Below are 17,063 nucleotides of genomic sequence, written 5' to 3'. Positions count from 1 at the left end.
ACAAACAAAGTAGTAAGGATACATATTTTAAGAGTGTATATGAAGTCATATCTATTCCAACTTTTTTAACAATATTATTCAATCCTTAGATTTTTCTAAGATGACTCTGGCTGTCTTCAGTTTAGACACAAAGTTGTGAGAATCAGTCCTACATTTCACAAACTTTAAAATATGTATCTAGATAAAAAATAATAATTATTTTTGGGTATGTTGTTTTTTAAAACAATCAAGATAACAAAACATATAATCCTAAGAATTTAAGTACTAGTTAGACAACTGTTTTCATCTATTAATATCAGATAGTGAATCTGTCATAGTATATTTCCTACTTTTTAATTATGCTTCTGTATTCTTTGCAAATCTCCAAGTTCTTAAAATGTTCATGGTTAGAAAGTATGCTTCTTTTAATAATTCATAACTATAATTCTGATAAATACTTATATTTTACTCATTTGATGCCAGTTTTTGATTCAAAATTGATCACCTTTGTTTAATAAATTGTGCAGAGCATAGGTCCTATAAAATTTGGAAGACAGTTTTTCATCACTGTAAAAGAAAACTATATTTTCTAATGGTTTTAGTGCTTAAATAACAGTATAATTAGGTTATGTTATATGTTATATTTACAGATAATCCCACATTTTATGGAAGTTGAGTGAACAGTAAAGCAGCTTACCTGATAACATTTCCTTGGCCAAATATCCCTCTTAAGGCATATGGTAGAAATAGTAATGCCCTATATAATTACAGAGAGGGAATCATCTGAAGATTCCAGGGCTTCAAAAAGAATTTAGGATAATTAATGAAATAAAATCTATCCTTACTCAAGTATATATAAGCAAAATTGTAACATGTTACAAATGTGTATATACATGCCATAAAATATATTTGTCATAAAATATACTCATCATAAAGCATATAAGTGTATACACACACACACACACACTCAAATACACACATATCTAAGCTATATTCTTGTTAATTTTATACAAGGAAATAATGGTTGAAATGAAAAGAGTTTAAATATGAAGGTATTTGAACCCAATACATCATTAACACTTAAAGATTTAATTAAAGTAGTACTTAAGGTTGGAAGTATTTGAAATAAATCTTGAGATCTTCATCATTTTTTCTAAGATTGATATTCTAAGACACAATTTAACTGTTGTACTAATCCAATATAAGTCTTATTTCTCATATTACAAACTTATTTCTTATAAGTATTGCTTAAACTTATTCTTTTAATTAAAAACTAATGGAATCATGCCAAAAAATGTCCAAGTTTCAAATACATATGCACTTTCTACAAATTTTAAGCAAAAGTCATGATCAGTCATACTTTACAAGAGAAATCAAAAAGCCATGTGACGAGATAGAAATTAAAAGATAAAAGGTTTCATCTTTTGCTTGATCTTCACTGACTGATAAACCTTTTATATCTATTATAGGATGACTTAATGGAGAAAAAAACAAAACTCACTGTGTCTTCTTAGTCTCTCAACTGTCCATACACTTTTTTAAAAGCTTAATTCAGTTGAAATATATTTGCCCAAATTCAATAGCTATATGTTATGATGCTATCAGAAAATTACCTTATACAGCTATGACAGAATAAAGTCCTGAGGAGATGGAATGAAAATACAAATCATGCAGAAAATGCATGAATGTAACTGTAAAATCAAATATAAGCACCTGGTATTTGCCCAGGTTCAACCACTACCATGAAGCTTTTGTTAAGTATAGGTGCTCTATTCAACAGATACCTATTTTTATCATTGTTGTTTCCAAATCAGAATTTACAATTAATGATTTATTTTCAAAAATTCTTCAATGTAGTACCTTACCACTGTCAATATCAAGATTCCTAGTGCCAAATGACTACACATGCATAAATACATGTATCTAATGTTTTCCCTCCATAAACTTGAATTCAACTTCAGTAGTATTGCATGATTCTGTCAGTCAAAATTAAATGAAGTAACTCAGTACTGTGTCAGCAAGGATTGAGCAATTACTTTTATTACAGTTTTAAAATAGTCTTTACTAATGTATGTCTTTGTATATTAAATGATACCAATTTTACCAATATTTCACTTATATTGAGTATATAAAAAAACATCTGGTTTTGTTAGACGATATATATATATCATATAAGTAATAATCATAATATACCTTCTTCTGGCCCATTTTCCTAAATGAACATTGCTGTTACTGGCATATTTTAAAATTTCAGTAAGAATGATCATATTTAGGGCTGGTGTTTTGGCTCAGAAGTAGAGAGCTCACCTAGCAGGCGTGAGGCACTGGGTTCGATCCTTAGCATAGCACCACATGAAAATAAAATGAAGGTATTGTGTCCACTTACAACTAAAAATAAATATTTTTTTAAAAGAATGATCATATTTAGTAAATTTAACATGTTTAATAGTGATAAGAAATAAGTAAATATCTGATTTTCAGGACATAAAACTTTCAGCATCTTACTTTGAAACCTTTTTGTTCTTGCCTGTGTGAAGGTACATAAATTTAGAATGGGATAAATTTAGAAAAAATCTATAATCATTTAATCTATGTGGCAACAGGCTATATAAAATCAGTTCTTCAGAAAGCTATTTATAATGTTTTATAATACTGAGAGTTCTAAGCTTTCCTGGATATTATGTGAATATAAAGGAAATATAGTTTTAGGATGCACAATTAAGTACTTTTCTACAGACATTATCTGATGATTTAGAAAAGAGTCACACATATTTTATGAATATGTGCACTCAATGGAAAGCACATTTAATTCAAATGATTACTAGTTCTATATTTTTCAAAGGCATCTCATTTGTTTCTATGTTTCTTAAAACATTTGATGTATAACTGCAACTTTTTAGTTGCTAAATAATAATATTAATATAAGAGCTAATTGGGTTCTTCCAGACTAGTTAGAAATAGTTCTATGCCACAGTAAAATCTATGGCAAAATACAATGAAAGGAGAAAGAAACAAGAGATGAGTGGATTACATTTAAGAATCAGCTCCCTTGAAACTATAACAGAGCATTCATGGGCTTAAGGTTTTTCTGCTCTGTCTGTAAAATGGGCAGTTCATTTCCTCTGCTAGTTTAAAAAGTTATTTTATCAGAAACATGATTGTAAAGTTTTTAAATTTATGTAGAAAGACAATCATCTCTCTGTTTTAATTGTCACCATAATTATCAACATACAGAACAAAAAGGTTGCTTTTGAAGGCTTTTGCCTTTTTATCTGAAGATACGAATTATGTTCTCCAGCTATCCCAGTTCTAAATTTCATATAATTCTTGGGAAGAAAGAACATAACTCACTAAAATTACCCAAAAGTGTAACTTTTCTCAAGTATTTAAAAAATATTAATATACCTATCTTAAATTTGCAAAACAAGAACTCAGCTACATTCAAAGCACTAACAAGTATTCATATTGATAATGTTCACTTTCAAATACAAGTTTATATAGTCCTTTAAACTCTAACACAATAATTAGACTTGCATTACAGTGAGAATGCACTGCTTTTCCTGGTTATGTGCATTACCACAAACTATAACCTCGGGACAAGCTGTTACTTCTGACATGAATGAAAGATATTGAACTTTAATTTGTGCAAAACAAAAAACCCTTCTTAAACGTTTCATAACAAAGAGCTTAAATATTTGCATTTTCTAGAAATATGCTCCAATCATATCCCATTTGTCATGAAATATTTTTGAAAGATAACAGAAAATTCAGAGTTTCTTTTAAAGTCAGCTCCATATACATTTTTGGCATCATTGTGATTAAGTCGGGAAATATGAGTGTTATAATGGTTCTAATACAGTTTTCCACTGCTCCATCTGCTGGATATGCCTACATCTCCCGCACCAAGTGGTAACCTCTAAAAAGTAACATGAACTAATTCAGCAGGTGGCTTCAAAAGGCTCATGCATGTTGCTTGGAAAACTTATAATGACTTTTACATTTTTGTTTCACTAAGTGTCCCTACTTTATTGCAAAAAGAAAGGAAAAGAAAGAAGCTATAATCTGCAGGGAAGATACATTTCACAGTAGGTGAAAAAATTACAATCAAGAAGGAAGTAGGCTATTCATTACAGGTCTGCACCCTGCTTGCATTGTACTGATTTTGACATTTCTCTGAAAGGTCCTATAGTCGTCCCCCTAAACTGGAAAGGGGAAACATATAGAAAAAAAAAAAAGTTGTAAAGAGATTTTTTTAAGCATGCCTGTCAGTAATCACATAAATATCACAAAGAGAAACCATGAGTCTCTCAACATAATTTACCAAGTGATGGGGAGCCCTTAGTCTTTCCCCCCTGCAACGTCTTTGCAGGCAGCTCCAGAGTCGCTCTCGGACGAGATAGCCCCACTTTTCCTCCTTCTGCCAGTCACTGATGGGACAAAGTGCAGTTGCTGCCACGGGCCAGGCCACTGTCACCGTTGCCACCTCTGCCGCTGCTGCTTCAAAGCCTAGGCTGCTACTGCAAGGAAAGGGTTACTCCTCTCCAGGAGTCAAGTGGCTGCAAACTTCCCCTGCTTTTCATTTACCTTTTCTGCAAACTTGTACGTCCTTCCGTGCAGAAGGGCCAAGGAAAAACATTGCAAGCATCAAAGGGAACATCATAATAAAAGGACAACCCCCTCACCCAAGGTAAGACCCACGAGTTAATGCAGAAACGCAATCTTAATCCAGAGGGGCACCGCCGCTTCCAGAAGATCCTCCCCCCCACTCGCTTCCCCTCAGAAAACGGTGCCCACTTTGCTACGGAGGGTGGCTGCCGCTGCCATGGACATGTGTGCGGTGGAGGTAAAGTTTGACAAATGATGACCGGTCCTGGAAGGGGAAGAATATAGGCAGCCAAACAGACACGCGGGGTGTGCTAAGGGGGAGAAGCCTGCAGGAAAAGTGTCACGTACCTTTCTGCGGTTGCCAGGCGGGGAGGCTGAAGACAGCGTCGCTGGAGGTGGCGGGGCGAGGGTCCAGCCCTGGCCACGGGCTCCCTCCCGGGGTGAGCAGAGCCGCCGCCGCCGCCGCCGCCGCTGCGCCCGGGCGCAGGGCCGAGCAGCCTCTGACGCGCCAAGGGCTCTGGGCCACGCCAGTCACTTGGCCCAGAGAAGTTGGGCAGCCTCAGCGCGGCCTCGGCAACCGGGGAGAGCAACACGTTTAGTTTGAACTTTCCAGCTCCAGTCCCAGCAAATACACACTCACGCACACACACGCGCGCGAGGAGAGCCTCTCAGAGGCGAGCGAACCGGCACCGGTGGCTCTCTGGCCGCGTCTTTCTCTCTCCCTCGCTCTTATTGGCGCGGAGGTTATTGTTTTATTTATTTATTTCCTCCTCCTGGCTCCATCCCTCCGCCCCGCTCCCCCTCCCTCTTTTTCCCTCCTCCTCCTCCTCCTCCTCCCCTAAGTCTGTGAGGCCGACGCTGGCAGTCGCTCCAGCTGCAGCGTTGCGGGGCCGCGCGCGGGCCAGCGGAGGCTGCGTCTGGCCCCGGTGGGGGCGCGGGGGCCAAGGAGCCCTGGAAGGGCGGGGCGGAGGGAGTGGGAGGACTCTGGGGCTGCCTGCCTTGGGGAAGGTGACGAGTGTCAGTGGAGGTGAGGGGAGTTCGCTCCGGGCTCCAGGGACTGTGCTGCGTGCTGCCCGCCGCCTGCAGCGAGGGAGAAGCCCGCGAGGCCTGCGCCGAGAACCGCGCTCCCCGCCCTGGCTGAGGAACTGAGCGTCGGACGGTCGCCTCAGCGCGCCTAAATCGACTGCCTCCTCCGCCCGCGGGCGAGAAGGCGCAGCCCCCTCGGCGCCGCCGCCCGCCGGCTCTCCTGCTCCCTCCAGCTCCCCCGACCCCTCTGGGACGCCCAGATGCGCGCTACCATTTAACCGGGGACGTAGCGAGTTTGCATTTTTTGTTTGTTTGTTTTAAGAGGCTTTAAGTGCCGTGCAGTGAGGCGTCCTTCTCTCCCCACCTTGCCTCTCCTCCGATTCTCGGGGAAGGTGCGGTCCACGCCAGGTGCGGCACCCACCGCGGCTGGGCGGGCTGCACCCTACTAGGGGATGAAGGAGGTGTCTTCAGACCACAGCCTTTAGGCGCAGTTGGGGACCTACGGGATCCGGAGTGGCAATGTCTTTGCTGCTATCCATGGCCCCCAAACTGAGCTCTCAAATGGCAATTGACCGCTGATGCCACCGTCGTTCAGTCAGGCTCCCCGCTTCCCCAGTCTGCAGAAGAGATGACCTTAAAGCCAGCCGCCCTCCCCCACCCCATACAACCTGAAATCTGGACTGGAAAGAGCCCAAATCTGACTCGAGGAAATCCTTCTTCCACTTCCATCTTCCTGACCCCACTTCAGAGCGGCTTTTCCAACGCAAACCCCTTTCAGACTTCCCATTAGGTAAACCTGTGGTTTTTTTTTTTTTTTTTTTTTTGGTTGTTTATTTTGGTTTGCTTTTGTTGTTGTTGTTGTTGGGTTTTTCTGTTTGTTTTGTTTCGGTTAGGTGTTTTGTTCATTTGAGGGTGTTTTTTTTTTTTTTGTATTTTTGTATTTTTTATTTTTTTTATTTTTAGGGATTCATGACTTCAGTCACAGAAAGGGGGGGATCAAAAGGAAATAATTCTACAATGGATCTTGATAAAACACAGCCAGTAAACTAAGCACCATCTCAAAGACTGGGATGCTCAAAGACTCATGGATTTGGAAACAGCGTTTCTTTCCTCATCCTTTTGCCCTCTAAAGCCCTAACAGTCTTAGACTAAATTTTATGGAGATTCCAGATATAGAAACAGTGTTACTAAACTGCTTACCATTATCTTATAGTGTACACACACACACACACACACACACACACACACACACACACACACACACACATTTCTTTCCTTTCTGTTCAAGAACGTCTTTCAATTTCTCCAAATATTTACCCATTAAAATAGTGATTCCTTAGTATTTTCGTTCTTTTCTCAGAAATTCCCTGTTATGTGTAACAAATACCTCTTAAAGAGCTGGTGATTTTTCTGTTCTTTATATTTTCATTGACATCCCGAGTAAGCCCCCCAGAGGTAAGATGAGGAACAGGTGAGGACTGAAATGTAAGAAGGTGAAAAAAATACATGTTTAGAGCATGTTATAGTTGCTCTCTCATTCCAGCTTCATGTGCCCTTGTCATTAACCAAGTCTGAACCTTCAGATCCTCCCTTACTCAGCACCAACTAACTTATTATTCCGAAAGCCACCCACAGTTGAATGTAAGACCCTGCTTCTGAATGGAAGAATCCAGAGACCATATCCAGAAGACAGGAATGTACTTCATTGGTCACCTGTGTAGTGATCATGAAGTTGTGCCACGCAGGTATGCAAAATCTGTAAGACCACATGTAACTTTAAACCAGTACTCAGGAAACATATATCTCCACATTTCTTCCCTACTCCAGAGGTATAGAGATTTTAATTTGGAGGAGAGCTATTTGACAGTGATATTTCCACTTAATTTTGCATAAAATTAACAAAATTTCTCAAGAGGTGTGTGTGTGTGTGTGTGTATGCAATCTTCCCTTTTTATGTGTATGTGTACATATCCATATATATCCACATATACATATATATATATACATGTACATTTATATATATGAGTGATCTTCCCATATTCTGAACAATAGTTACAATGGTATTTTTTTTTCAAAAATTTTGCTTGGAATGTAACTGCTCACCTTGTCATCCTTCCACTTCATCACCATGTACTTGCCTTCAATATAATTCTTCTCTACAGTATCCAGAAGTACCCAGTTTTACAGGGAGTTGCAATCCACACTATGTTGACTATCTTTACTTTAACCAGGAAAACACACATTTGGTGCTGAGAATGATATTGACTTTGGCAACAACAAACATCACAGTCCAAGATAGTAGATGGAGAAAAGATTAAAAGAGAAATTGGTTTAATCATCATTGAAAAGATGTGTTCAATGTGTATTATCTATAGACATCATCTGTTCCAATGTTTGTGTTTATATTTGTGCCCACAACCTAAGGTCTGATTCATTGAAATTAAAATTAAAAAAAGGTAGAGTGAATTAAAATTTCAAATAAAGGAGAAAATAACCTTTTATTTGATAAAGGTCATTGAATATTAAATAATACACAGATAATAAAGAACAACAGTGTTTTATAAAGTTTTTCTGAGAAATCCTCCCCAAATCTGCTATTAAATAGAATATAAAAGTATATAACTCATACATGCAAGAAATTCTATTTCATTTCAAGACCCCCTTCTCACTCCTCCCCTTTTTCTTTAGGTCCTCCCTTGCCTCTTCCATATTTCTTCACCTACTTTACTAGACTTCCTTTTGCTCATCTGTTTATTTATATTGATTGGTTCTTTCTGCCTATGAAGTTTCCTGTGGTATATTTATATATGCACATAACTTGATTTTTAAAGAATCCATTCTGCATTGCCTCCTCTTACCTATCCCTCCACTCTGTCTCTCCGCCTCCTTTTTCTATATTACTATTTTCTATATTAATAGAATTCCATGCATCTATGAGTTTGAATGATGAACCCAGCTACTGTATATAACTAGGAATCTCAAAATAAAAAAGTATATAGCTTCATTGAATTGGTTAATTTTATTTTAAAATATTCAATTTCTCTTCTGGGCAAAGAAAATTAAAATAATAAGAGTATAAAGGGAGAAGAGATAAAAGAAAAGGAAAGAGCTGACCAAGTAAGAAGGAAGTTGTTGGGGGGAAGAAGTGGATTGTTAGAAGAAGAAAATATGGGAAACATGGAGAGAAAGAAGGGTAGGAGAATCCCTTCATTTTTGCTGAGAACATCCACAGTCCTCAGAAAACCCATTCCTACAGTTCTACTTAAGATCCTGTGTTTATGGACATTTGTCAGCACAGTTAGATTGTTGTGTCATCATTAATAAAACTACATCTGACAAAAGAATGAAACCAGATGAGTAACTCATTTCCACAATCAAGAAATACACTTTCATTAATTTTCAAAAACAATACGGTAAATTATAATTTTATTTGTGGAAAATATTTTATACAATTTTATTTTATTTTAATTTTAATTTTAGCCAAATTATTTTTTTATCCATCATCCCCATTTTCAACCAGTGATCTATTTATTTATTTGCTTGTGTATATGTACATGTATATGTGCATATACACATTATCAATATTTAGTCTGACTCACTGCACTGTATAATTATCTAGGTTATAAATGTAAAACATGAAGGACAAATATAAACATGATTCCTGGACCCCTTTGGTAAACACTGGGAATTTAAATAATTTGAGCTAATGTTGAATCATTAACTTGTTCAAAAATGACTACAAAAATTTCTCTAAAATATTTTCCTAATATTTAACACATTTCATCTCTTGCTTCCCAAGTTCTTCAGCATTTATTATTAATGTTAATATAAAAATTCCAGTAATATAATCCCTAATATCATACACTCATCTTCGACAAATATTTGCATATTATAAAGTAAAAATTCTCTGTTCAGTTCTTCTATGATCACCTCAGCTGACATATCTTCCTCTTCTCCCTGTTCCATTACCATAATCTTGGGTTCCTTTTTTATTTTTTCTTACTTCATATATATGTTTAAGTCTCTCTCTCTCTCTCTCTCTCTCTCTCTCTCTCTCTCTCTCTGTGTGTGTGTATGTGTGTGTGTGTGTATGTGTGTGTGTGTGTGTGTGTGTGTGTGTGTGTGTTTAGCTGTTAATGGGCCTTTATTTACTTATATGTGGTGCTGAGAATCACACCCATAATAAGTACATTCAGAACTTTGGGACAAAGATCAGGGAGCTTTTGAATGATCAAGTTATTCCATTATATCTCAAGATGGGAAAAAGAAGGGCAATGGATTTGCTGTTAGGAAGTCTCAAGGAACATAAATTTTGGATGGTGGGCAAGTTGATTTTCCATGGGGGCGAGTTCCAGTTCTCTTTATTTGTGTAAAGACAAACCAAAAACTATGTGCCAAGTGTGATTCTTACTAATCCTGTGCATATGAATTTTTGAATATAACTCTTAGAAGTCAATGTGTCCATAAATATTCTAGATCTCTTCCTTCCTTTCTTCCTGTCTCATGAATTGGCTCATTTGATACTTTATTAAAGTTTCTTCTTTCCTCTTCAAATCTTTGTGAATTCTGGTGCCTCAGCTCAGACCATAGCCGTTTCTGCCAGCCATCAATCTAGGATGGATAACTCTTACTTACTTTGACACTCCACACAAAGTCATATGATTAAGGTCGCTAACACTTCCATGATTGGTTGAGTCTTCTTTATTTGTTCTCATGACTCTGTACTTTTCTGGCACAGAACAGGGCAACTTGTAATTTTATGCATCTGAGATATTTAATAGATATATTTTCCCCAGAGATGGAATATAAGTCACATAAGGAAAATTTTCATGTTGACTTCAGCCTTTAGGGAAATGCTTGAACACACAGTGGTTGCCCAAAAGTACATACTTCTGAAACAAAAATAAATAAATAATTATACAATTCAGAAAGGCCATAACCTGGACAGTGAAGTGCTGAGCAAATGGAAAATGATAGGACAAAAAGATGAAGTATTTAATTTTACCCAATTTGACTTATTTCACCACTACTGCTAAAATCCATGGTATTTTATAAAGATTTTTGATATCTTCAAGAAAAGATTCTTTATCATGACTTTAGAAAAAGTTTATCTTTTAAAATCTTTAACAAAAATGAAGCATAAAATTACAAATAAAATAAAATAACATTTTGGCTTTCTAAACAAATATATTTTTCCCAGTTCAATGTTGTCACGTTTTTATGTACCATTTGATTTTTTTCTAATAAAACATTCAACTGTATTCTAACTGTATTGTGTGTTTCATATGAAGTTGGGAATATCTTGGGGAAGATTGATATATTCCTATTAATTTAGAATGTAAGAGTTAGGAATAAAAGACTAAAAAAAATTTAGAAAATAATACAAATTATTTATTAATTTATTGGTATTATATTGTTATAGTGGTTATATAAAAGAGAAAAATTGATTTCAGAAGGGACTGTAAAATGATAGGACAGAAAGTGATAGAGTAAAATGTGAAAGTACTTTTAAAATTTGAGGGGGGTCAATAGTGGAACTATTAGACTAGGTTAAGGTATAGAAGAGTGAGTTTCAAAGTAAAAGGTCTAGAGAAATACTCTCCCAGTAAGAACAGAGACTTTATACTCTAAATTACCACTTGTCCTTTGCTATTAGCGTTTTAAAATCTTATTTGGCATGAATATTGTGGTGGGGAATAATTTGCCATTAAACATTAGTGACAACTAATTTAATTTAAATAATTTGAGATAGTCTTGGGTTTACAATTTAGAAAGTTAGTGGTATTATTTTTCCCTCAAGGACACCTAAAAAATCCTGTACATTGGGGCATTATTTACAAACCAAATAAGGGGTTTTCACACATAAAAAGAGTGATCTACATATTTTGAAAACTTCAATTTTCTCATTTTCTATATCATCTCTCAAATGAATTTTAAATACTACATTTATCAAAAAGCTATTTAAGGGGCTTGGATTGTGGCTCAGTGGCAGATGCTTGCCTTGCACATATGAGGCACTGGGTTCAATCCTCAGCACCACCACATTAAAAAAATAAATTAAATAAATCTATTGTGTCCATCTACAACTAAAAAAAAAGACTTAAAAAAATCTATGTAAACATTATGTCTCCCTAAGTATGTGGTAATATTTTTTCTGCCAATAACAGAGTCAGTCTCACAATGTTCCCCTCTTTTGATCAATGACTCAAACAGACTAATGTTAACTGTCCCTGGAGCTAAACAGTGTCTTTTCAAAGGTTAAGTTTCTCAAAGCTTTTGGGATAACCTTTTCAAATATTACTTTTAATATTTGTTCCCACTAAAGTAATTTTAAGACTAAAATTCTGAAAGTGGTAAATGAGAGGTGAGAAAAGAAATCAAACTTAATAAAAAGTTACCCACAGTCCTAGAATCATCAATTAGTAATTGAAGCAAGTTTTAATCTATCCTATCCTACAAGACAGCAAAACACAAGAAGTTTGAGGGTGGGTGAAGAAAACAGATAAGGAAAGTGTCATACTCTATTATCTTAGTCTGTGCTGGATACTATAACAAACTGCCTAGTTTATAAACAACAAACACTCATTTCTCATAGTTCTTAAGGCTGGGAAATTTAAGATCAAGGTGCCAGCAGATTAGGTGTATGGTTAGGACCTCTTTCTCACAGAGGGCACCTTCTGTCCTTACAAGGGACAAAGAAGATCCATAAGGCCTATTCATAACAGTACTATTCCCATTCATGAGGGCTCTGTCCTTAGGACCTCCTCACCCCCTAAAGGCCCAACCTTTTAATACTGTGGCATTGCAGGTCAGATTTCAAAGTATATATCTGAAGATAACATACACATTCAGACCGTGGCATCTGCGAACAAAATAAACACTAAAATTACCAAGGACCAGGATATTGGCAAGGTCAGTGTAGCCTTCTTGTCAGACACACAATTTAAATGAGTTGAAGGATGGATAACACTAATAATTGAATTAAATATTTAAAATTCCTGCCTTCAGTTTTTTGGAAGTAAACCAAATAGGATCATATGGTAATTTGATTTTTGAGGAAACAGCATACTGTTATCCATAGCAGCTGCATCACCTTATATTTCCATCTGCAGTGCCCAAGAACTTCAGTCTCTCCACAATCTCATCAATACCTCTTTTCTACCCCTACCCCTCTCTTTCATTTTTGAAAATAGGCATCCTAGCCGAGTATGGTGCCTAGCCCAGTGCGGTGGCACATGCCTGTAATCCCAGTGGCTGGGGAGACTGTGGCAGGAGGATCATAAAATCAAGGCCAGCCTCAGCAGCAGTGAGGCACTGGGCAACCCAATGAGAATCTGTCTCTAAATAAAACACAAAATAGGGCTGGGTATATGGCTCAGTGATAGAGTGCCCCTGAATTCAATCACGGGTACCCTCTCTCTCCCCAAAAAGAAAGACAATAGGTATACTATTGGGGCAGGTTTGGGAGTATAAGTAAACAGCACTGTGGCTGCCTAGCATGCACAAAGCCATGGGTTCCATTCCTAGCATCTTAAAATAACAACAACAACAATAATAAAAGCCACCCTAATAGACATGAAGTGACATCTCTGTGTAATTATGATTTGCATTTCCCTAATGATTAATAATGTTAAGTATCTTTTTATGTGTTTATTAACTATTTTTTTTTATCATCTGGAGAAATATATAGTCATGTCAATTTGTTAATTGAGTTGCTTGGTTTTTGTTGTAAAGATGTAGGAGTTCTTTATATATTCTGGATATTAACCCCTTGCTAGATATGTGATTTGCCAATATTTTCTGCCATTTCATCACTGCTGTTTTACTCTATGAATATTGTTCTTTGATACTTAACCAGTTGTTGATTTTGATGCCGTCTAATCTATACTTACCTTTTAAAAATAATGTATTTTAAATATAAGAAATAATTGAAACAATTGCAATTAAAAAAATGCCAAAATTTTAAACAGAAACAAGTCAGTATCTCTGATTTTTTTATTTGCCTCTGGCTCCAATATGGCTAGGCACAAGCACTTGCTGTGTCTTTTCTAAGCTATGTGTTGTAAAACAACTAGTTCTAAGGGTTCAGACACCTCTATTATCTCCAGTAGATGAATCATCAGAAGGGTTATTGAGATGTTTTGCATTGTGCAGTAGAAGTTCACAATTCACTTTATTTTCATTTTATTTCCTGAAGAGGATAAAGAACCAAATTCCAGTGTGTACTTGCACTTTTTTTTTTCTTTCAAGATAAATGTGATTATTCTTGTTAGGTAGAAAAAGGTCTTATTTCTTGACAGGAATCAGAACTGAAAATGGTGCCATAGGATGGTTGTCCCAGGGGAGAGAAGGCAGGTTGCAAAGTCAGTAAAACCCATTTTGTATTCACTGTTTGCCTAAAGCTTCTACTAAACCAAAGAAATCATGTTTTCATATTAAGTAGGGAAATCACAAGTCAGGGAGTTTGTAAATGTTCTGAAAGCTCATGCAAAGTTTGTGATATTAATAGATTTAATAGATGTCATTTAGATTTTGTAAATGTCAGCATATGGCACTCTAAAGCTTCTTTTTATTTAACCACTAGTGACTATATGTAGATTTACCTTGCTGAGCATAACACTCACGCCTCTCATTGTTCCACTACTCTGTACCTCTACTGTTGCCAAATGAAAAAAAGTAAACTATATTAATGTACATTTTCTTTTTGTAGTGTTTCCCATGTCAAACACTGAGACCTTCTTTCTTAAATGGTTAGATCAATGATTGACTTTGTTTTGAAGCTAGTATTTAAGAAAATATTTTAAAAGAATGAAGTTCATGCACTCAACACCCTTAGAAATCAGTCCTCAAAGACCACAGCACCACTTGTCAATCCTGCAGACACTGCCAGGTGACAACAAAGACCATGAAAGTTGCTTGTAACCTGCTTTGAATTGGAGCAGTTTACTTTCTCAATAGATGAGAACAGAGGATTTTTTTTAATAAAATGAAATTCAATTTTATAAAGCCATCTGAATCTTTTAACTGCTTTCTTTAAACACGCATAGTAAAATCTTTCATGTGAATTTCATTAAGCTTCAAGGTCATTTAGAAGAAAATGGTAAGCATATCAGTGACAGAAGCATTTGTCATTTAATACAGGTGTTTGCCTATGAAATGAGTATGTGCTAAAACAGGAGACCCATTCATTCATTTTATATTATTACTATTGTAGTATTTGGAAAACAATCTTAATGTACTCTATATTCCTTCACTTTTTGTTTTATATAACTAAGATTATATCTGCCATGTAATAACAAATACCTTCATATCACTCTGGTTGCCTTTTTACTTGCAGTAAATGAAAGAGAAACTGGAATATCCCTTCAGTTTATTTTTTTTACATCTGAATACCCAGGATTTTTCAAACACTTTTTAAAGGTACATATATAGATAGATATGTGTGTGTGTGTGTGCATTTATATATATGACACTAATCAATCATTTGAAGGATATTTTATAAGTATATTAAAATTATAGAAATTTGTGATGTGTACATATTGTGCTTCTGTAATATATATTTGAGATTATTGTCCACAGAAAAGAAAAATATTTGAAAATGTAAGATAGTATTTTAATTTTTATTAATTCATGAAGTGTGGCCACTTGTTAATTCAAGGATATGAATTTTTGCTTAGTTTTTATATGCTTATGTTATCAAAAATCTGCTTTAAGATGACTTTATATAATAATATTCAGTAGTATTTACTGAAATTCTATTATACAACCATGTCAAGATATAGAATGTCTGATATATTTTGTTAGTATAATTTATAATATTTCAAGGATGATCATGAAAAAAGTTCTCTAGGTAAATAAAAAAATATCATTGCTAGTAAATTTGCAAAGAATATGCCAGTTGAGATTGTTAATGGGTGCACCTTGGTGATGAGTGTTAAGTACTATATACAATTTGAAAATATTGCCAGTAGACGATGTTTACACTAAAGTCAACAAAATCTCTTAAAGACAAAATAATGAACAATACAAAAAAATGTGTTTTGCATTAAGGTGATCTGATCTGATACTTCTCAAATATAAAAGACTAGCTGTGATAGTCTTGATTAGCCTTAATGCTCCAGAAGAGCAGTGTATAATTAATTCAATTTTTGATGGAGAATTAATTGGCACGGCTCTACTTTATTTGTTGATTAATTTTCTTAAAATGTATTAGCATAGTTTCTACCTTAGTAAAGTATAGTAATCATTCTCAGCAACATAATTTCTAGCTAAATGTAGTCATTATTTAAACAGAAATTGAGCTTGTACTATGTTGTAAAATGGTTTGAGCATTGAAAATATAAGGATGATTAAATCCCAGTTTCCTTTCTCTTACTTTCTCATATTTAGAAACCTACCAGACATACTGAAACTGACTATGCAGCAAACATAGGCCAAGCAGGTACTTTGAAACTTTTTTCAATCTTTGACAATCAAATAATGTGAAAATGTTATTCACTATATGATATTCACTATCATTTAATATTAATTTATCTCATTAGTGTTAGTTTAGTTATCTTTCTTCTTATAAGATTTATTTGTGGTATTTAGAATGTAATTTTTTTAGTGCCTGTTTTTTTAGATACATTATTAGTCTTTTCCTAGTGATAATAGAAACTCTTTATATATAAGAATGGAATTATAGTCACTTCTTAACCTTGTGGATTTAAAAAATATATTCAAATTTATTACTGTTTCCCTCCCCTGGGCATTATAGCACACATAGAAGACTTCTCCTATTCTAACCTTATGTATAATTCTTTTAAATTTTCTAATGTCACATTTGTAAGATTAATTTTTTTTTACTTAAATATTTAGCTACTACATTATAAAGTATTCATATGGATCCATATGACTTTATTTATTCATTTATTTTTGTCCAGAATTTTTCCCACTTGCATCATTTTATGAATTTTGTCTATTTCTGGCTTTTTAGTTAGATTTATTGGATTTTCTATTTTCACTCCCTTATTTCCCAATGTTAGTTATTAGTTTGTTGTTATACAATATTTCAATTAGTTTTGCTGCCTGAAGCAAAAATTACTTTTTTTTCTAATCCCCATTCCAAGTCATTTGCTTCCTCTGAGGTCCTAGAGATAATACATATTTCGATGAAATGAGGTATGGAATATAATTTGGACCCCAAGAAAAAACTGGTATGTGGCTTCTTCCCCTAAGAGTTTGATAAACAACAGGAGGGATGAATGAGAAATCTATGCCAATGGCTGGTAATTGGAAGATTCTTAGAAGACTCTATAAAGCAGAGACTTTCAAAATACCACAGAGAATATCAATACTGGCCTCATACTGGCTGAATTTCTCCTATTATCAAAGGAACAAAAAATATTAGGACCCATTCTTGGTTTGAGATTGAATACATAGAGGCCCAAAGCAGAGTAGCTACCTCCACTTGT

General features: G+C 35.4%; 1 protein-coding gene across 11 annotated transcripts in view; it reads right to left on the bottom strand.

The window, feature by feature from the left end:
• Tenm3 (teneurin transmembrane protein 3) overlaps window positions 1–5,300 on the bottom strand; it is a 2,430,710-nt gene extending 2,425,410 nt beyond the window's left edge. For 5 of the 11 annotated variants that reach the window (XM_078031002.1, XM_078031009.1, XM_078031006.1 and 2 more), the window contains exon 1: window positions 4,933–5,299. The gene's annotated coding sequence lies outside the window, so the exon portion shown is untranslated. Of the gene's footprint in view, window positions 1–4,932 lie in introns of all 11 variants that reach the window. The other 6 variants (XM_078031010.1, XM_078031011.1, XM_078031012.1 and 3 more) reach the window with 3 other exon arrangements.
• Window positions 5,301–17,063: the final 11,763 nt, after the last annotated feature.

Source organism: Ictidomys tridecemlineatus, chromosome 14 (assembly GCF_052094955.1).
Source record: "Ictidomys tridecemlineatus isolate mIctTri1 chromosome 14, mIctTri1.hap1, whole genome shotgun sequence".
Taxonomy (NCBI): domain Eukaryota; kingdom Metazoa; phylum Chordata; class Mammalia; order Rodentia; family Sciuridae; genus Ictidomys; species Ictidomys tridecemlineatus.
The sequence above is the reverse complement of the archived record's forward strand: the minus strand, read 5'-3'. Positions and strand labels throughout refer to the sequence as shown.